This window comes from Manacus candei, unplaced genomic scaffold, assembly GCF_025592945.1.
Source record: "Manacus candei isolate 608988 ecotype Guabito, Panama unplaced genomic scaffold, ASM2559294v1 h1tg000223l, whole genome shotgun sequence".
Classification (NCBI taxonomy): Eukaryota; Metazoa; Chordata; class Aves; order Passeriformes; family Pipridae; genus Manacus; species Manacus candei.
In genome coordinates, this window is record NW_026138271.1 from 35,454 (window position 1) to 57,285 (window position 21,832).

The 21,832-nt window shown below is 44.3% G+C and overlaps 2 long non-coding RNA genes across 2 annotated transcripts; one reads left to right on the plus strand and one right to left on the minus strand.

The window, feature by feature from the left end:
- Positions 1-6,036: 6,036 nt before the first annotated feature.
- Positions 6,037-6,528, minus strand: LOC127464430 (uncharacterized). The gene is made up of 3 exons (XR_007901363.1): positions 6,329-6,528; positions 6,147-6,220; positions 6,037-6,062 (listed from the first exon to the last, which is right to left on the minus strand). It is a non-coding gene; the product is annotated as an uncharacterized LOC127464430 (long non-coding RNA).
- A 764-nt stretch (positions 6,529-7,292) lies between these two features.
- Positions 7,293-12,125, plus strand: LOC127464428 (uncharacterized). Its single transcript, XR_007901362.1, has 3 exons — positions 7,293-7,463; positions 9,902-10,283; positions 11,811-12,125. It is a non-coding gene; the product is annotated as an uncharacterized LOC127464428 (long non-coding RNA).
- Positions 12,126-21,832: the final 9,707 nt, after the last annotated feature.

Consider the following 21,832-nt stretch of genomic DNA (forward strand, 5'->3'; position numbering starts at 1 on the left):
TGCACAGCCAGCGGCTCGACTCTCTAAGGGAACTGACATGCTGACCTGAGACTCGGAGCCAGATTCCATCTACCCACTGATGCACGGAGCAGGGCAGAGCAGGTCCAGGCTGACCCCAAGTGAGACACCACACACACCACGTGACACAAAACGGGGACCAGACAAAGGGCGGGACACAGACAGCAACTGCTCTGCCCGGCACACGTGAATCCAAGGATCAAAAGTAAGCCCTTCCTTGCAGGCGCCCAAATAGCCTGTCACAGGATACGCCTTGCACCGGACTCATTTCAAAAATCCCTCCAGGCGAGGCACACACTTGCACCGACTCCCAACCCCTCTCTGGGGCTTTGCCCGGCACTTATCTTTCCGAGAGTCGGGGATGCGAAGCCATCTTTGATGCACAGGAGGGGCACCTGGGCTGGCTCAGAGGTCCTCCCATCGTCAGACTACCGGCAGTCAACTGCGAGAAAGAAAACCAGACACCGTATCTCAGTAGTGTGGCACGTGGGCCCAGACCCCATGAGCCCTCGACTCACTCTCGACCAGGCAGGTCCTCGGGTCGCTGGCTCTCACCGGACTCGGACACTCTGGCTGCCATCTTCTGAGATACCTGAGTGAGCCAGAGACAAAATTAGATGGCATCTCTAAAGCTGCAGGGGATCCCCGCTCCTCCTGCTGCCTCCCCAACTCACCTCCAAGGCTCCTCTCTCTTCAGCTGCTCCCAAGACCGCCCCTGCAAATGAAATGGGCAAACGCTCAAACACTCAGCTCTCCAATGTTTAGGAATTGCTCACAACGAAAGCCAAAAACCTCCAAACCCCGGACACTCTTTGCTACTCTACCTAGCCGGGACTCTACACACCCCAGCAGGGCATCGCAAGACCATCCTGCTCACAGACTGCACAGCCATCGGCTCGACTCTCTAAGGGAACTGACATGCTGACCTGAGACTCGGAGCCAGATTCCATCTCCCCACTGATGCACGGAGCAGGGCAGAGCAGGTCCAGGCTGACCCCAAGTGAGACACCACACACACCACGTGACACAAAACGGGGACCAGACAAAGGGCGGGACACAGACCGCAACTGCTCTGCCCGGCACACGTGAATCCAAGGATCAAAAGTAAGCCCTTCCTTGCAGGCGCCCAAATAGCCTGTCACAGGATACGCCTTGCACCGGACTCATTTCAAAAATCCCTCCAGGCGAGGCACACACTTGCACCGACTCCCAACCCCTCTCTGGGCCTTTGCCCTGCACTTATCTTTCCGAGAGTCGGGGAGGCGAAGCCATCTTTGATGCACAGGAGGGGCACCTGGGCTGGCTCAGAGGTTCCTCCCATCGTCAGACTACCGGCAGTCAACTGCGAGAAAGAAAACCAGACACCGTATCTCAGTAGTGTGGCACGTGGGCCCAGACCCCATGAGCCCTCGACTCACTCTCGACCAGGCAGGCCTCGGGTCGCTGGCTCTCACCGGACTCGGACACTCTGGCTGCCATCTTCTGGGATACCTGAGTGAGCCAGAGACAAAATTAGATGGCATCTCTAAAGCTGCAGGGGATCCCCGCTCCTCCTGCTGCCTCCCCAACTCACCTCCAAGGCTCCTCTCTCTTCAGCTGCTCCCAAGACCGCCCCTGCAAATGAAATGGGCAAACGCTCAAACACTCAGCTCTCCAACGTTTAGGAATTGCTCACAACGAAAGCCAAAAACCTCCAAACCCCGGACACTCTTTGCTACTCTACCTAGCCGGGACTCTACACACCCCAGCAGGGCATCGCAAGACCATCCTGCTCACAGACTGCACAGCCAGCGGCTCGACTCTCTAAGGGAACTGACATGCTGACCTGAGACTCGGAGCCAGATTCCATCTACCCACTGATGCACGGAGCAGGGCAGAGCAGGTCCAGGCTGACCCCAAGTGAGACACCACACACACCACGTGACACAAAACGGGGACCAGACAAAGGGCGGGACACAGACCGCAACTGCTCTGCCCGGCACACGTGAATCCAAGGATCAAAAGTAAGCCCTTCCTTGCAGGCGCCCAAATAGCCTGTCACAGGATACGCCTTGCACCGGACTCATTTCAAAAATCCCTCCAGGCGAGGCACACACTTGCACCGACTCCCAACCCCTCTCTGGGCCTTTGCCCTGCACTTATCTTTCCGAGAGTCGGGGAGGCGAAGCCATCTTTGATGCACAGGAGGGGCACCTGGGCTGGCTCAGAGGTTCCTCCCATCGTCAGACTACCGGCAGTCAACTGCGAGAAAGAAAACCAGACACCGTATCTCAGTAGTGTGGCACGTGGGCCCAGACCCCATGAGCCCTCGACTCACTCTCGACCAGGCAGGCCTCGGGTCGCTGGCTCTCACCGGACTCGGACACTCTGGCTGCCATCTTCTGGGATACCTGAGTGAGCCAGAGACAAAATTAGATGGCATCTCTAAAGCTGCAGGGGATCCCCGCTCCTCCTGCTGCCTCCCCAACTCACCTCCAAGGCTCCTCTCTCTTCAGCTGCTCCCAAGACCGCCCCTGCAAATGAAATGGGCAAACGCTCAAACACTCAGCTCTCCAACGTTCAGGAATTGCTCACAACGAAAGCCAAAAACCTCCAAACCCCGGACACTCTTTGCTACTCTACCTAGCCGGGACTCTACACACCCCAGCAGGGCATCGCAAGACCATCCTGCTCACAGACTGCACAGCCAGCGGCTCGACTCTCTAAGGGAACTGACATGCTGACCTGAGACTCGGAGCCAGATTCCATCTACCCACTGATGCACGGAGCAGGGCAGAGCAGGTCCAGGCTGACCCCAAGTGAGACACCACACACACCACGTGACACAAAACGGGGACCAGACAAAGGGCGGGACACAGACAGCAACTGCTCTGCCCGGCACACGTGAATCCAAGGATCAAAAGTAAGCCCTTCCTTGCAGGCGCCCAAATAGCCTGTCACAGGATACGCCTTGCACCGGACTCATTTCAAAAATCCCTGCAGGCGAGGCACACACTTGCACCGACTCCCAACCCCTCTCTGGGGCTTTGCCCTGCACTTATCTTTCCGAGAGTCGGGGAGGCGAAGCCATCTTTGATGCACAGGAGGGGCACCTGGGCTGGCTCAGAGGTTCCTCCCATCGTCAGACTACTGGCAGTCAACTGCGAGAAAGAAAACCAGACACCGTATCTCAGTAGTGTGGCACGTGGGCCCAGACCCCATGAGCCCTCGACTCACTCTCGACCAGGCAGGCCTCGGGTCGCTGGCTCTCACCGGACTCGGACACTCTGGCTGCCATCTTCTGGGATACCTGAGTGAGCGAGAGACAAAATTAGATGGCATCTCTAAAGCTGCAGGGGATCCCCGCTCCTCCTGCTGCCTCCCCAACTCACCTCCAAGGCTCCTCTCTCTTCAGCTGCTCCCAAGACCGCCCCTGCAAATGAAATGGGCAAACGCTCAAACACTCAGCTCTCCAACGTTTAGGAATTGCTCACAACAAAAGCCAAAAACCTCCAAACCCCGGACACTCTTTGCTACTCTACCTAGCCGGGACTCTAGACACCCCAGCAGGGCATCGCAAGACCATCCTGCTCACAGACTGCACAGCCATCGGCTCGACTCTCTAAGGGAACTGACATGCTGACCTGAGACTCGGAGCCAGATTCCATCTACCCACTGATGCACGGAGCAGGGCAGAGCAGGTCCAGGCTGACCCCAAGTGAGACACCACACACACCACGTGACACAAAACGGGGACCAGACAAAGGGCGGGACACAGACCGCAACTGCTCTGCCCGGCACACGTGAATCCAAGGATCAAAAGTAAGCCCTTCCTTGCAGGCGCCCAAATAGCCTGTCACAGGATACGCCTTGCACCGGACTCATTTCAAAAATCCCTCCAGGCGAGGCACACACTTGCACCGACTCCCAACCCCTCTCTGGGGCTTTGCCCGGCACTTATCTTTCCGAGAGTCGGGGATGCGAAGCCATCTTTGATGCACAGGAGGGGCACCTGGGCTGGCTCAGAGGTCCTCCCATCGTCAGACTACCGGCAGTCAACTGCGAGAAAGAAAACCAGACACCGTATCTCAGTAGTGTGGCACGTGGGCCCAGACCCCATGAGCCCTCGACTCACTCTCGACCAGGCAGGTCCTCGGGTCGCTGGCTCTCACCGGACTCGGACACTCTGGCTGCCATCTTCTGAGATACCTGAGTGAGCCAGAGACAAAATTAGATGGCATCTCTAAAGCTGCAGGGGATCCCCGCTCCTCCTGCTGCCTCCCCAACTCACCTCCAATGCTCATCTGCTCCCACATGTTAGCCAGATGGCACCTGCAATCGAACAAGCTCAATGCTTCATTGCTGATCCTTTTAATACTCGGAGATTACCTACAAGGACAGCTCAAGAGAACCAATCCGTGTGTTCATCACGTCATTTTGAGTTGGCTTCAGCCCTACGTGGCTGCGTACGTCTCCTGCAATAAAAACCCAACGGAAATCTCTTGGCTGACATACTGTCCAAGAGTATGCTGGTCCATGGTAGTTTCTGTCTGACACCCATTGACCGTGACCTCTTACAGGCAGGGTCCCTGTCACGCTGGACTGTACGTTAGAAGTCGGTGCACTGCCTGTAGAACAAAAAACCAAGTATTTATGCAGATTCACCACAAGTACCCTGCCGACAAAAGAGCATCTAGTTGTGTCCTGCAGTCACTGCTCACCGTCCTCACCGGGCTCAGCTTCCCTCTGGTGCCTATCGGCTGCTGGGCCAAGGGCTCCGCATCTTAAAAAAACCCCAAAACCACAAAACTAAGCCACCAAACAATCCAAATGATCAAGTAAACCTAGAGCCAAAAGTCATGTCTTGGCTCTGACCTCACATGAGAAGCCACCTTTTGACTGTGCTCCTCCGGCCTCTTCTTTTTATCTCTGCTTTACATCCAGTCCCTCTGACACTGCAAAGAAATGAGTTACGAAAGTCAGCCATATAAATGGAGGGACCTTAACTGCTGTGCAATACTAATTTCTCTTTAGACAAGCCATCTGGGGTCCAAAGACAACCTGCACAAACTAACACTGACCGACTTAAAGGCCCTGCCATACCACTCCAGAAAAGCTCGCTCTCGTGACTGCACACATGCTGCAGGTAGGGGCTGCCTCCAAGAGGATCGGAGAACTGCTGCCCTGAGTGGCTAAGCCTATCACAGGTTACCTGTCAAGACTCCTTCCTACTCCACCTATCCTCAAGTCTACACTGCAGGGCAGAGCAGTTCCAGGCCAAACACAAACTCCAGTGACACATTTCTGGACAAGTGCTGTGGTGGAACAACTGTGAATTGTGATTGTGAATTGTAAGACACAAAACACAGACTGGACAAAGGACACGACACAGACCTGAACGACTCTGCCCTGCACATCCTACTCCAGTGATGGAAAGTAAACTGCTCCTCCTATGTGTGCCAAGGGCCTCTTACGGCAGACCATTTCCCCTATGCTAATTTGAAAATTCCTCCCTCCTAACCATAAAACTGGACCCAGCTCTCATCCCCTCTCCAGGTGATAGTCCTCCACTTATCTTTCCCATAGTCGGGGATGTGAATCCATCTTCGATGCGAAGGAAGGACCCCCGGCTGGTTCAGAGGGTCCTGTGATCCCTGACTCGGTCAGCTGCGAGAAAGAAAAGCAAAACTGAGACAAGAGTTTGGCAGCACATGGGCAATAACCCCGCAATTGGCTAGTCCCCGTCCCCTAAGCTGTGAGGTTCTCGGGCCACTGGCTCCGACCCCAGTCGGAGGCTGCTGCCGTCACCGTGTGCCGTACCTGGGTGCGTGAGGAAAAAAAGTTACGTGGTGCTTCGGAAACACCCAGCACCTCCTCACTATCTCCCCGACTCAACCTGAATGCTCCTCCATTGCCAAAAGCAGGCTGGATAGCACCTGCAACTATAAGAGATTGAGACTTAACTGATGACCCTCGTAGTACTAGGAGATTACTCACACAGACAGCTGTAGACCATCAAACCTAATTGGCAGGTGGCTCCGGCCCTCTGAGGCTGCACATGCTCTCTGTAAAGTACAAAAACCAAAAGCAAATGTACATACTGAGATACTGCCTGAAAGGATGGCTTTCCTGTGGTAGCTCCTACCTACCTCTCCTCCACAGTGACCTCTTACTGACAAGGTCCCTGAAGCATTGGACTGTCTGTTAGAAGGTGGCAGAACCCCTGGAAAACACAACAAACAAAGCATGTGCACAGATTCACCACAACACCTGTAGAAGACCATCTAGTTCTGTCCTGGAGTCAATGCTCACCTTGCTCACAGGTACTCACCTGGATCACCTCCCCTCCGGTGCCTAGAGCCTCCTGGGGCCAGGGCTCTGCATCTGAAAACAAAGAAAAAACAAACCCAAACAACAAAATCCTTAACACAGCGAGTAAACGTGGAGCCAAAAGCCACGTCTTTGTGCTGATGTCAGGTGACCACCCACCTTCTCGCTCTGCTCCTCTGGCCTCTGTTCTGTTCAACTCTGCTTTACACCCTGTCTCTCTGACATGGTAAAGAAACCCTAACTAAAGTAACCCAGATAAATGGGGAGAGCTCAAAGAGTCTCCCTTCTCTTTTAGTAAACCACCAAGGGTCACTGCCTGCAGCCAAAGACTGCAGCTATAATCAAACAGAATATCCGGGTGAAGGAGCAGAAAACTTAAGTGGCACATCTGAAAAGTCAGTGGATGCATTCACAGGCATTTAGGGGGCTCCTGGACACTGCTTTCCACCCGTACTACCTTCAAAACACTCCTGGCAATTCCTAAGCTGACACCCGAGCCCTCACTCCATCTCTGGGCTGTAACCCCCCACTACCTACTTGCAAACCTGGGTGTCTGAAACCATTTTCAACACAGAGCAACTTCACCTCAGGATAGGATAACACTTGTGAAAAAATGCCAAGCTACAGTTGAGATGATCAGGAGATCTCAAAAGATACAAAGCTCCTAAGAAAAAGAAAACAAGATAATAAATTACAAAAGCAGCTTACCAACACAGGACACAAAATAAATAAATTTAAAAACCTTGCATTTGAGTGTAATCCTCTTCATTACCATATATAGCTCTGTTGCTTTGGATGCCAAAGCTGATGCTTCAATAAAGCAAGAACAGCTTGAGAAATCCCATTCATTGAAAGAAAGGGAGAGCTCTTATCCCATTGAAGCCCAGCTGCTGAATGACCTCCTTGGGCAAAGGCTGGGGTTAATATACCCCTGGCCACACCCACATACCTTCCCATGAGGCTCGAGGGAAAGGGAGGAGCCAAATGCCACAAAGTATAAAAGCTCTGGGAGGAGTAGCACTGAGTTTTCCATGTTCAGGAGAAGTAAAGGCCCTGATGCAGGAAAACACTGCTAATGAGGATAAATACACCATCTCTCTTTCTGCAGCTATACCCACTGAAACAGCAGAGACCAGGTAAGAAACTGAACTTTTCTGTTGGACAGAGGAAGAACAAGATAAACAACCTAAAAATGCAGACAAAAAATTAACTTATCAAAGAAGATGAAAGGTTAAGGTGGTGGGTCACCCGGACATTCCACAGGCAGCAAGAGTTTCTGGTCCTAGCATCTTTTCTCTGAGAAAAAGCTTTAGCTGTGTTCAATCTGGGGGCTGATATGGCAAATTTCACTGCAGGGCTCCTGGAAATGAACAAGAACCCTTTTCCTGGGGGAAAGCAAGCCCTCACCCTAATGGTCTCGGAGGTGAAGAGAAATCCGGGCACTACATAGGCAGCAAGAGCTTCTGACCCTAGCAGCTTTTCTCTGACAAAAAGCTTCAGTTGTGTTCAACCTAGGGACTGACATGGCCAATTTCCCTGCAAGGCTCCTGTAAGTGAATGAGGACCCTTTTCCCCTTTGATAATAAAGTAATTAACTTTTCCACCACACCTTAATTAGCTACCAATTAACTAATTCTCCTTTTACAAGGCATGCTAATTATTCAGTAATGACCTAATTCAGTAATTTATTTCTTGCACTGCACCCTAATGGGTTACTAATTAATTAGTTTCACAGGCAGCAAGATTTTTCTGTCCAGTTACCTTTGGTTTCGGAGAAATCTTCATCCATGTTCACTTTGGAGAGGAGGATCAGGTATTTGAGGCAGGACTCTTGCAAGCAACAGACAGCCGTATCCCCAAGGAAACAAAGCCCTGACCCTCAGGGTTTCAGGTGCAGATAGTGTGAAACTCCATAGGCAACAAGAGTTTTCTGTCCTGGCACCTTTTTTCTGAGAGAAAACTTTGTCCATGTTCAGTTTTGGGAGACGGAGTGGCAATTTCACTGCAAGGCTCTTGCAAATGAATTACAGCCCTTTTCCCCAGGAAAGACAGCTTGTAGCCTTAAAATTTTAGGGGCAGTTGGTGGGCCAGGCTGGACACTCCATGAGCAGCAAAGTTCCCTGTGGTGGCACCTTTGGTCCAAGAGGAATACTCATTCATGTTCAATTTCAGGACTCAGACTGGAATTTTCAGAGCAGGAAAACCAGGAAAGAACCAGGGAAAGAATCCTCAGGAAGGAAATCCCTTACCCTCACGGTCTCAGGCGCAGGTGGTGCGACACTTCATGGGTGGCAACAGCTTTCTGTGGTAGAACCTTTTGTCTGGGAGGAATCTTTGTTGGCATTCAGTAGAGGGAGTCAGACTTCACTTTCAGGGGAGGGCTCTGAAAAGCAAAAACCAGACCTTTCCCACAGGAGAGAAAGCCTGTAAACTTGGGGATTCAGGTGCAGTTGATGGACCAGCCTGGGCACTCCATGGGCAACAAGATGTTTGTGTGGTGGCACCTTTTGCCTGGGAGGAATCTTCATCCCTTTTGAATTTTGGCAAGTCGGTCCAGCTATCTTGGCACCAGCCTCCTGCAAGCGAATTACAGACCATTTCCCCATGAAAGGCAACATGTAGCCTCAGACTTTCAGGTGTACTACATGAGACACCCAGGGCACTCCATGGGAAGCCACAGATGTCTGTCCTGGCATCTTTTGTCTCAGAGTTATGTTCACCTGTTTTCACTTTTGAGAGTTGCACCATGATTATCACCACAAGTCTCTGGAAACCAAATAATAGCCCTTTCCCCCAGATAATAAAGCCCTTAATCTCAGGGCTGCACATGCAGGTGGTGTGGCACTCCCTGTGCAGGAAGATCTTTCTGTCCTGTCACCATTTGTTTGGGAGGAATCCTCATCTGAGTTCATTTTAAGAAGTCAAACCATCTTTCTCGGTTCAGGACACCTGTAAGTGAACAAGAGCCTGATTCCCCAGGAAAGAAAGCCCTTACCCTCAGGGCCTCAGGGGTAGCTGCTATGAAACTCCATGGGAAACAAGAGCTCTCTGTCCTGGAACCTTTTGTCTGGGAGGAATCTTCATCCTTATGCAATTTTGGGAGTAAAGACTGACAGTTTCAGCACAGGATTAAAAACACGATCAACAGCCCTTATTCCCAGGAAAGAAAGCCTGGAACCTTTGGCTGTTAGGTGCATTTGGTGGGCCAGTTTGGGCACTCGATGGGCAGCAACATCTCTCTGTCCTGGCATCTTTTGTCTTGCAGGAATCTTGGCCTGTATGGAATATTGGGAGTCAGACTGGCAGTTTCAGCACAGGATTTCTAAAAATGAACAACAGCCCTTTTACACAGGAAACAAAGCACTGACCATTTTAACTTCAGGTGCAGTTGGTAGGCCAGCCTGGGCACTCCTTAGGCAGCAAGAGCTTTCTGGTGTGCTACCTTTTGTCTGGGAGGAATCCTCATCCGTATTCAATTTAGGGAGCTGGACTGCCCCTTTCGGCTCGAGGAGTTCTGCAAGGTCACATCAACCCTTTTCCCCTGGAAGGAAAGCCCTTACCTTCTTGGTTTCAGGTGCAGTTGGTGGGCCGGCCTGGACACTCGCTGGGCAGCAAGAGCTTTGTGTGGTGTCACCTTTGATCTGGGAGGAATCTTCGTCCGTATGGAATTTTGGGAGCTGGACTGCCCATTTCGGCAGTAGGATTGCTGCAAGGTAACAACAGCCCTTATGGCCAGGACAGAAAGCCTGAAACCTTTGGGTTTCAGGTGCAGTTGGTGGGCCAGCCTAGGCACTCCATGGGCAGCAAGAGCTTTCTGTGGTGGCACCTTTTATCTTGGTGGAATCCTCCTCCGTATTCAATTCTGGGAGTCGGACTGGCAATTGCAGCGCAGGACCCTTCACGTGAACTACAGCCCTTTTCCCCAAGAAAAAAGGTCCTTACCTTTGGGGTCTCAGGTGCAGTTGGTGGGCCAGCCAGGGCAGTCCATGGGCAGCAAGAGCTCTCTGTGGTGGCACCTTTTGTCTGGGAGGAATCCTCGTCTGTATTCAATTCTGGGACTTGGACTGGCAATTTCAGGGCAGGACTCCTGCAAGCGAACAACAGCCCTTTCTCCCAGGCAAGAAAGTGCTTACCCTCAGGGTCTCAGGTGCAGTTGGTGGGCTAGCCTAGGCACTAGCCTAGGTGGGCAGCAACATCTCTCTGTCCTGGCACCTTTTGTCTTGCAACAATCTGCATCCGGATGCAATTTTGGGAGTCGGACTGCCAGTTTCAGCGCAGGATTCCTAACAACAGCCCTTTTCCACAGCAAAGCGAGCACCGACCCTTTTAATTTCAGGTGCCGGTGGTGGGCCAGCCTGGGCACTCCTTAAGCAGCAAGAGCTTTCTGGTGTGCTACCTTTTGTCTGGGAGGAATCCTCATCCGTATTCAATTTAGGGAGCTGGACTGCCCCTTTCGGCTCGAGGAGTCCTGCAGGGTCACATCAACCCTTTTCCCCTGGAAGGAAAGCCCTTACCTTCTTGGTTTCAGGTGCAGTTGGTGGGCCGGCCTGGACACTCGCTGGGCAGCAAGAGCTTTGTGTGGTGTCACCTTTGATCTGGGAGGAATCTTCGTCCGTATGGAATTTTGGGAGCTGGACTGCCCATTTCGGCAGTAGGATTGCTGCAAGGTAACAACAGCCCTTATGGCCAGGACAGAAAGCCTGAAACCTTTGGGTTTCAGGTGCAGTTGGTGGGCCAGCCTAGGCACTCCATGGGCAGCAAGAGCTCTCTGTGCTGGCACCTTTTGTCTGGGAGGAATCCTCGTCTATATTCAATTCTGGGACTTGGACTGGCATTTTCAGTGCAGGACTCCTGCAAGCGAACAACAGCCCTTTCTCCCAGGCAAGAAAGTGCTTACCCTCAGGGTCTCAGGTGCAGTTGGTGGGCCAGCCTAGGCACTCCATGGGCAGCATGAGCTTTCTGTGGTGGCACCTTTTATCTTGGTGGAATCCTCCTCTGTATTCAATTCTGGGAGTCGGACTGGCGATTGCAGCGCAGGACTCCTGCCCGTGAACTACAGCCCTTTTCCCCAAGAAAAAAGGTCCTTACCTTTGGGGTCTCAGGTGCAGTTGGTGGGCCAGCCTGGACACTCGCTGGGCAGCAAGAGCTCTCTGTGGTGGCACCTTTGGTCTGGGAGGAATCTTCGTCCGTATGCCATGTTGAGACTTGGACTGGCACTTTCAGGACAGGGCTGAAAAAAACAACAACAGCCATTATCCCGACGAAACAAACCCTGGAACCTCTGGCTTTCAGGTGCAGTTGGTGGGCCAGCCTGGGCAGTCCATGGGCAGCAAGAGCTCTCTGTGCTGGCACCTTTTGTCTGGGAGGAATCCTCGTCTGTATTCAATTCTGAGACTTGGACTGGCAATTTCAGTGCAGGACTCCTGCAAGCGAACAACAGCCCTTTCTCCCAGGCAAGAAAGTGCTTACCCTCAGGGTCTCAGGTGCAGTTGGTGGGCCAGCCAGGGCAGTCCATGGGCAGCAAGAGCTCTCTGTGCTGGCACCTTTTGTCTGGGAGGAATCCTCGTCTGTATTCAATTCTGGGACTTGGACTGGCAATTTCAGGGCAGGACTCCTGCAAGCGAACAACAGCCCTTTCTCCCAGGCAAGAAAGTGCTTACCCTCAGGGTCTCAGGTGCAGTTGGTGGGCTAGCCTAGGCGCTAGCCTAGGTGGGCAGCAACATCTCTCTGTCCTGGCACCTTTTGTCTTGCAACAATCTGCATCCGGATGCAATTTTGGGAGTCGGACTGCCAGTTTCAGCGCAGGATTCCTAACAAAAGCCCTTTTCCACAGCAAAGCGAGCACCGACCCTTTTAATTTCAGGTGCCGGTGGTGGGCCAGCCTGGGCACTCCTTAAGCAGCAAGAGCTTTCTGGTGTGCTACCTTTTGTCTGGGAGGAATCCTCATCCGTATTCAATTTAGGGAGCTGGACTGCCCCTTTTGGCTCGAGGAGTCCTGCAAGGTCAACATCAATCCTTTTCCCCTGGAAGGAAAGCCCTTGGTTTCAGGTGCAGTTCTTGGGCCGGCCTAAAAATCTTAAAATCAGGAGAAGACCCTAAGAGAATAAAAATAAGGAGAGTAGCCTAAAAAAATAAAATCAGGAGGGGAGCCTAAATAAATTAAAATCAGGAGAAGAGCCTAAAAAAATTAAAATCAGGACAGGAGCCTACAAAAATTAAAATCAGGACAGGAGCCTACAAAAACTAGAATCATGAGAGGAGCCTAAAAAAATTAATATCAGGAGAGGAGCCTAAAAAAATTAAAACCAGCAGAGGAGCCTAAAAAAATTAAAACCAGCAGAGGAGCCTAAAAAAATTAAAAGCAGGAGAGGAGCCTAAGAGAATAAAAATCAGGAGAGGAGACTAAAAATCTAAAAATCAGGAGAGGAGCCTATAAAAATTAATATCAGGAGAGGAGCCTAAAAAAACAAAAATCAGGAGAGGAGCCTAAAAAAACAAAAATCAGGAGAGGAGCCTAAAAAAATTGAAATCAGGAGAGGAGCCTAAAAAAATTGAAATCAGGAGAGGAGCCAAAAAATCTAAAAATCAGGAGAGGAGCAAAAAAAATTAAAACCAGCAGAAGAGCCTAAAAAAATAAAAATCAGGACAGGAGCCCAAAAAAATTTTAAATCAGGAAAGGAGCCTAAAAATACTAAAATCAGGAGAAGAGCCTAAGAGAATAAAAATCAAGAGAGCAGCCTAAAAAAATTAAAATCAGGAGAGGACACTAAACAAATTAAAATCAGGAGAGGAGTCTAAAAAAATTAAAACCAAGAGAGGAGCCTAAAAATCTTAAAATCAGGAGAGGGGCCTAATAAAATAAAATCAGGAGAGGGGCCTAATAAAATAAAATCAGGAGAGGGGCCTAATAAAATATAATCAGGAGAGGAGCCTAAAAAAATTAAAATCAGGAAAGGAGCCTAAAAAAATTAAAATCAGGAGAGGAGTATAAAAATCTAAAAATCAGGAGAGGGGCCTAAAAATCTAAAAATCAGGACAGGAACCTAAAAAAAACCAAAATCAGGAGAGGAGCCTAAAAAAAACCAAAATCAGGAGAGGAGCCTAAAAAAAACCAAAATCAGGAGAGGAGCCTAAAAAAAACCAAAATCAGGAGAGGAGCCTAAAAAAAACCAAAATCAGGAGAGGAGCCTAAAAAAAACCAAAATCACGAGAGGAGCCTAAAAAAAACCAAAATCAGGAGAGGAGCCTAAAAAAAACCAAAATCAGGAGAGGAGCCTAAAAAAACCAAAAATCAGGAGAGGAGCCTAAAAAAAACAAAATACAGGAGAGGAGCCTAAAAAAAACCAAAATCACGAGAGGAGCCTAAAAAAAACCAAAATCAGGAGAGGAGCCTAAAAAAAACCAAAATCACGAGAGGAGCCTAAAAAAAACCAAAATCAGGAGAAGAGTGTAAAAAAATTAAAATCAGGAGAGGAGCCTTATAAAATTATAATCAGGAGAGGAGCCGGAAAAATCTGAAAAACAGGAGAGGAGCCTAAAAAAATTAAAATCAGCAGAGGAGCAAAAAAAATTTTAAATCAGGAAATGAGCCTAAAAATCTTAAAATTAGGAGAAGAGCCTAAGAGAATAAAATAAGGAGAGCAGCCTAAAAAAAATAAAATCAGGAGAGGAGCCTAAAAAATTAAAAGCAGGAGAGGAGCCTAAAAGAATTAAAAGCAGGAGAGGAGCCTAAGAGAATAAAAATCAGGAGAGGAGACTATAAATCTAAAAATCAGGAGAGGAGCCTAAAAAAATTAATATCAGGAGGGGAACCTAAAAAAACTAAAATCAGGAGAGGAGCCTAAAAAAACAAAAATCAGGGGAGGAGCCTAAAAAAATTGTAATCAGGAGAGGAGCCTAAAAATCTAAAAACCAGGAGAGGAGCCTAAAAAAATTAAAACCAGCAGAGGAGCCTAAAAATATTAAAATCAGGAGAAGAGCCTAAGAGAATAAAAATCAAGAGAGCAGCCTAAAAAAATTAAAATCAGGAGAGGACACTAAACAAATTAAAATCAGGAGAGGAGTCTAAAAAAATTAAAACCAGGAGAGGAGCCTAAAAATCTTAAAATCAGAAGAAGAGCATAAAAATCTAAAAACCAGGAGAGGAGCCTAAAAATCTAAAAATCAGGAGAGGAGTCTAATAAAATAAAATCAGGAGAGGAGCGTAAAAAAAATTAAAATCAGGAGAGGAGCCTAAAAAAATTAAAATCAGGAGAGGAGCCTAAAAAATTAAAATAAGGAGAGGAGTATAAAAATCTTAAAATCAGGAGAGGAGCCTAAGAAAATTAAAATCAGGAGAACAGCCTAAAAAAATTAAAATCAGGAGTAGAGTCTAAAAAAATAAAAATCAGGAGAGGAGGCTAAAAAAATTATAATCAGGAGAGGAGCCTGGAAAAACTAAAATCAGGAGAGGAGCCTAAAAATCTGAAAATCAGGAGAGGAGCCTAAAAATCTTAAAATCAGGAGACGAGCCTAAAATCCTAAAAATCAGGAGAGGAGACTAAAAAAAGTAAAATCAGGAGAGGAGCCAAGAAAATTTTAAATCAGGAAATGAGCCTAAAAATCTTAAAATCAGAAGAAGAGCCTAAGAGAATAAAAATAAGGAGAGCAGCCTAAAAAAATTAAAATCTGGAGAGGAGCCTAAAAAAATTAAAATCAGGAGAGGAGCCAAAAAAAAATAAAATCAGGAGAGAAGTATAAAAATCTTAAAATCAGGAGACGAGCCTAAAAATCTAAAAATCAGGAGAGTAGCCTAAAAAAAAACAAAAATCAGGAGAGGAGCCTAAAAAAATTAAAATCAGGAGAGGAGTATAAAAATCTTAAAATCAGGAGACGAGCCTAAAAAAATTAAAAATCAGGAGAGCAGCCCAAATAAATTAAAATCAGGAGAGGAGCCCAAAAAAATTAAAATCAGGAGAGGAGTCTAAAAAAATTAAAATCAGGAGAAGAGCCTAAAAAAATTGATTTCAGGACAGGAGCCTACAAAAATTAAAATCAGGACAGGAGCCTACAAAAACTAGAATCATGAGAGGAGCCTAAAAAAATTAATATCAGGAGAGGAGCCTAAAAAAATTAATATCAGGAGAGGAGCGTAAAAAAATTAATATCAGGAGAGGAGCCTAAAAAAATTAAAACCAGCAGAGGAGCCTAAAAAAATTAAAAGCAGGAGAGGAGCCTAAGAGAATAAAAATCAGGAGAGGAGACTAAAAATCTAAAAATAAGGAGAGGAGCCTAAAAAAAAAAAAAATCAGGAGAGGAGCCTAAAAAAATTAAAATCAGGAGAGGAGTATAAAAATCTTAAAATCAGGAGACGAGCCTAAGAAAATTAAAATCAGGAGAGCAGCCCAAATAAATTAAAATCAGGAGAGGAGCCTAAAAAAATTGAAATCAGGAGAGGAGCCTAAAAAAATTGAAATCAGGAGAGGAGCCAAAAAATCTAAAAATCAGGAGAGGAGCAAAAAAAATTAAAACCAGCAGAAGAGCCTAAAAAAATAAAAATCAGGACAGGAGCCCAAAAAAATTTTAAATCAGGAAAGGAGCCTAAAAATACTAAAATCAGGAGAAGAGCCTAAGAGAATAAAAATCAAGAGAGCAGCCTAAAAAAATTAAAATCAGGAGAGGACACTAAACAAATTAAAATCAGGAGAGGAGTCTAAAAAAATTAAAACCAAGAGAGGAGCCTAAAAATCTTAAAATCAGGAGAGGGGCCTAATAAAATAAAATCAGGAGAGGGGCCTAATAAAATAAAATCAGGAGAGGGGCCTAATAAAATATAATCAGGAGAGGAGCCTAAAAAAATTAAAATCAGGAAAGGAGCCTAAAAAAATTAAAATCAGGAGAGGAGTATAAAAATCTAAAAATCAGGAGAGGGGCCTAAAAATCTAAAAATCAGGACAGGAACCTAAAAAAAACCAAAATCAGGAGAGGAGCCTAAAAAAAACCAAAATCAGGAGAGGAGCCTAAAAAAAACCAAAATCAGGAGAGGAGCCTAAAAAAAACCAAAATCAGGAGAGGAGCCTAAAAAAAACCAAAATCAGGAGAGGAGCCTAAAAAAAACCAAAATCACGAGAGGAGCCTAAAAAAAACCAAAATCAGGAGAGGAGCCTAAAAAAAACCAAAATCAGGAGAGGAGCCTAAAAAAACCAAAAATCAGGAGAGGAGCCTAAAAAAAACAAAATACAGGAGAGGAGCCTAAAAAAAACCAAAATCACGAGAGGAGCCTAAAAAAAACCAAAATCAGGAGAGGAGCCTAAAAAAAACCAAAATCACGAGAGGAGCCTAAAAAAAACCAAAATCAGGAGAAGAGTGTAAAAAAATTAAAATCAGGAGAGGAGCCTTATAAAATTATAATCAGGAGAGGAGCCGGAAAAATCTGAAAAACAGGAGAGGAGCCTAAAAAAATTAAAATCAGCAGAGGAGCAAAAAAAATTTTAAATCAGGAAATGAGCCTAAAAATCTTAAAATTAGGAGAAGAGCCTAAGAGAATAAAATAAGGAGAGCAGCCTAAAAAAAATAAAATCAGGAGAGGAGCCTAAAAAATTAAAAGCAGGAGAGGAGCCTAAAAGAATTAAAAGCAGGAGAGGAGCCTAAGAGAATAAAAATCAGGAGAGGAGACTATAAATCTAAAAATCAGGAGAGGAGCCTAAAAAAATTAATATCAGGAGGGGAACCTAAAAAAACTAAAATCAGGAGAGGAGCCTAAAAAAACAAAAATCAGGGGAGGAGCCTAAAAAAATTGTAATCAGGAGAGGAGCCTAAAAATCTAAAAACCAGGAGAGGAGCCTAAAAAAATTAAAACCAGCAGAGGAGCCTAAAAATATTAAAATCAGGAGAAGAGCCTAAGAGAATAAAAATCAAGAGAGCAGCCTAAAAAAATTAAAATCAGGAGAGGACACTAAACAAATTAAAATCAGGAGAGGAGTCTAAAAAAATTAAAACCAGGAGAGGAGCCTAAAAATCTTAAAATCAGAAGAAGAGCATAAAAATCTAAAAACCAGGAGAGGAGCCTAAAAATCTAAAAATCAGGAGAGGAGTCTAATAAAATAAAATCAGGAGAGGAGCGTAAAAAAAATTAAAATCAGGAGAGGAGCCTAAAAAAATTAAAATCAGGAGAGGAGCCTAAAAAATTAAAATAAGGAGAGGAGTATAAAAATCTTAAAATCAGGAGAGGAGCCTAAGAAAATTAAAATCAGGAGAACAGCCTAAAAAAATTAAAATCAGGAGTAGAGTCTAAAAAAATAAAAATCAGGAGAGGAGGCTAAAAAAATTATAATCAGGAGAGGAGCCTGGAAAAACTAAAATCAGGAGAGGAGCCTAAAAATCTGAAAATCAGGAGAGGAGCCTAAAAATCTTAAAATCAGGAGACGAGCCTAAAATCCTAAAAATCAGGAGAGGAGACTAAAAAAAGTAAAATCAGGAGAGGAGCCAAGAAAATTTTAAATCAGGAAATGAGCCTAAAAATCTTAAAATCAGAAGAAGAGCCTAAGAGAATAAAAATAAGGAGAGCAGCCTAAAAAAATTAAAATCTGGAGAGGAGCCTAAAAAAATTAAAATCAGGAGAGGAGCCAAAAAAAAATAAAATCAGGAGAGAAGTATAAAAATCTTAAAATCAGGAGACGAGCCTAAAAATCTAAAAATCAGGAGAGTAGCCTAAAAAAAAACAAAAATCAGGAGAGGAGCCTAAAAAAATTAAAATCAGGAGAGGAGTATAAAAATCTTAAAATCAGGAGACGAGCCTAAAAAAATTAAAAATCAGGAGAGCAGCCCAAATAAATTAAAATCAGGAGAGGAGCCCAAAAAAATTAAAATCAGGAGAGGAGTCTAAAAAAATTAAAATCAGGAGAAGAGCCTAAAAAAATTGATTTCAGGACAGGAGCCTACAAAAATTAAAATCAGGACAGGAGCCTACAAAAACTAGAATCATGAGAGGAGCCTAAAAAAATTAATATCAGGAGAGGAGCCTAAAAAAATTAATATCAGGAGAGGAGCGTAAAAAAATTAATATCAGGAGAGGAGCCTAAAAAAATTAAAACCAGCAGAGGAGCCTAAAAAAATTAAAAGCAGGAGAGGAGCCTAAGAGAATAAAAATCAGGAGAGGAGACTAAAAATCTAAAAATAAGGAGAGGAGCCTAAAAAAAAAAAAAATCAGGAGAGGAGCCTAAAAAAATTAAAATCAGGAGAGGAGTATAAAAATCTTAAAATCAGGAGACGAGCCTAAGAAAATTAAAATCAGGAGAGCAGCCCAAATAAATTAAAATCAGGAGAGGAGCCCAAAAAAATTAAAATCAGGAGAGGAGTCTAAAAAAATTAAAATCAGGAGAAGAGCCTAAAAAAATTGAAATCAGGACAGGAGCCTACAAAAATTAAAATCAGGACAGGAGCCTACAAAAACTAGAATCATGAGAGGAGCCTAAAAAAATTAATATCAGGAGAGGAGCCTAAAAAAATTAATATCAGGAGAGCAGCCTAAAAAAATTAATATCAGGAGAGGAGCCTAAAAAAATTAAAACCAGCAGAGGAGCCTAAAAAAATTAAAAGCAGGAGAGGAGCCTAAGAGAATAAAAATCAGGAGAGGAGACTAAAAATCTAAAAATAAGGAGAGGAGCCTAAAAAAATTAATATCAGGAGAGAAACCTAAAAACATTAAAATCAGGACAGGAGCCTAAAAAAATTGAAATCAGGAGAGGAGCCTAAAAATCTAAAAATCAGGAGAGGAGCCAAAAAAAATTAAAACCAGCAGAGGAGCCTAAAAAAATAAAAATCAGGACAGGAGCCCAAAAAAATTTTAAATCAGGAAAAGAGCCTAAAAATATTAAAATCAGGAGAAGAGCCTAAGAGAATAAAAATCAAGAGAGCAGCCTAAAAAAATTAAAATCAGGAGAGGAGCCTAAAATAATCAAAATCAGACGAGGAGCTTAAAAAAATTAAAATAAGGAGAGCAGCCTAAAAAAATTAAAATCAGGAGAGGAGCCTAAAAAAACTTAAAATCAGGAGAAGAGCCTAAAATAATTAAAATCAGGAGACGAGCCTAAGAGAATAAAAATCAAGAGAGCAGCCTAAAAAAATTAAAATCAGGAGAGGACACTAAACAAATTAATATCAGGAGAGGAGTCTAAAAAAATTGAAACCAGGAGAGGAGTATAAAAATCTTAAAACCAGCAGAAGAGCATAAAAGTCTAAAAATCAGGAAAGGAGCCTAAAAAAAAAACAAAAATCAGGAGAGGAGCCTAAAAAAATTAATATCAGGAGAGGAACCTAAAAAAATTAAAATCAGGAGAGGAGCCTAAAAAATTTGAAATCAGGAAATGAGCCTAAAAATCTTAAAATCAGGAGAAGAGCCTAAGAAAATAAAAATGAGAGCAGCCTAAAAAAATTAAAATCAGGAGAGGAGCCTATTAAAATTAAAATCAGGAGAGGAGTATAAAATCTTAAAATCAGGAGAGGAGCCTAAAAATCTAAAAATCAGGAGAGGAGCCTAAAAAAAACAAAAATCAGGAGAGGAACCTAAAAAAATTAAAATCAGGAGAGGAGCCTAAAAAATTTGAAATCAGGAAATGAGCCTAAAAATCTTAAAATCAGGAGAAGAGCCTAAGAAAATAAAAATGAGAGCAGCCTAAAAAAATTAAAATCAGGAGAGGAGCCTATTAAAATTAAAATCAGGAGAGGAGTATAAAAATCTTAAAATCAGGAGACGAGCCTAAGAAAATTAAAATCAGGAGAGCAGCCCAAATAAATTAAAATCAGAAGAGGAGCACAAAAAAATTAAAATCAGGAGAAGAGCCTAAAAAAATTAAAATCAGGACAGGAGCTTACAAAAATTAAAATCAGGACAGGAGCCTACAAAAACTAGAATCATGAGAGGAGCCTAAAAAAATTAATATCAGGAGAGGAGCCTAAAAAAATTAAAACCAGCAGAGGAGCCTAAAAAAATTAAAAGCAGGAGAGGAGCCAAAGAGAATAAAAATCAGGACAGGAGACTAAAAATCTAAAAATCAGGAGAGTAGCCTAAAAAAATTAATATCAGGAGAGGAGCCTAAAAAAATTAAAATCAGGAGAAGAGTCTAAACAAATTAAAATCAGGAGAGGAGCCTAAAAAAATTAAAATCAGGAGAGGAGCATAAAAATTAAAACCAGGAGAGGAGCCTAAAAGAATTAATATCAGGAGAGGAGCCTAAAACAATTGAAAGTCAGGAGAGAAGCCTAAAAATGTAAAAATCAGGAGAGGAGCCTAAAAAATTGAAAACCAGGAGAGGAGCCTAAAAGAATTAAAATCAGGAGAGGAGCTTAAAAAATTGAAAACCAAGAAGCCTAAAAAAATTAAAATCAGGAGAGGAGCCTAAAAAATTGAAAACCAGGAGAGGAGCCTAAAAGAATTAAAATCAGGAGAAGAGCCTAAAAAATTAAAATCAGGACAGGGGACTAAAACAACAAAAATCAGGAGAGAAGCCTGAAAAAATTAAAATCAGGAGACGAGCCTAAAAATCTAAAAATCAGAAGAGGAGCCTAAAAAAAACAAAAATCAGGAGAGGAGCCTAAAAAAATTAAAATCAGGAGAAGAGCCTAAGAAAATTAAAATCAGGAGAGAAAATAAATATCTAAAAACCAGGAGAGGAGCCAAAAAAACTAAAATCAGGAGAGGAGCCTAAAAAAATTAAAATCAGGAGAGGAGCCTAAAAATCTTAAAATCAGGAGACGAGCCTAAAATCCTAAAAATCAGGAGAGGAGCCTAAGAGAATAAAAATCAGGAGAGGAGCCTACAAATAACCAAAATCAGGAGAGGAGCCTAAAAAAAACAAAAATCAGGAGAGGAGCCTAAAAAAAACAAAAATCAGGAGAGGAGCCTAAAAAAACAAAAATCATGAGAGGAGCCTAAAAAAAACCAAAATCAGGAGAGGAGCCTAAAAAAGTTTTAAATCAGGAAATGAGCCTAAAAATCTTAAAATCAGGAGAAGAGCCTAAGAGAAAAAAAATAAGGAGAAGAGCTTAAAAATATTAAAATCAGGAGACGGGGCCTAAAAAAATTAAAATCAGGAGAGGAGTATAAAAATCTTAAAAATCAGGAGACAAGCCTAAAAATCTAAAAATCAGGAGAGGAGCCTAAAAAAAAACGAAAGTCAGGAGAGGAGCCTAAAAATCTAAAAATCAGGAGAGGAGCCTAAAAAAAACAAAAATCAGGAGAGGAGCCTAAAAAAATTAAAATGAGGAGAGGAGCCTAAAAATCTTAAAATCAGGAGAAGAGCCTACAAAAATTAAAATCAGGACAGGAGCCTACAAAAACTAGAATCATGAGAGGAGCCTAAAAAAATTAATATCAGGAGAGGAGCCTAAAAAAATTAATATCAGGAGAGCAGCCTAAAAAAATTAATATCAGGAGAGGAGCCTAAAAAAATTAAAACCAGCAGAGGAGCCTAAAAAAATTAAAAGCAGGAGAAGAGCCTAAGAAAATAAAAATCAGGAGAGGAGACTA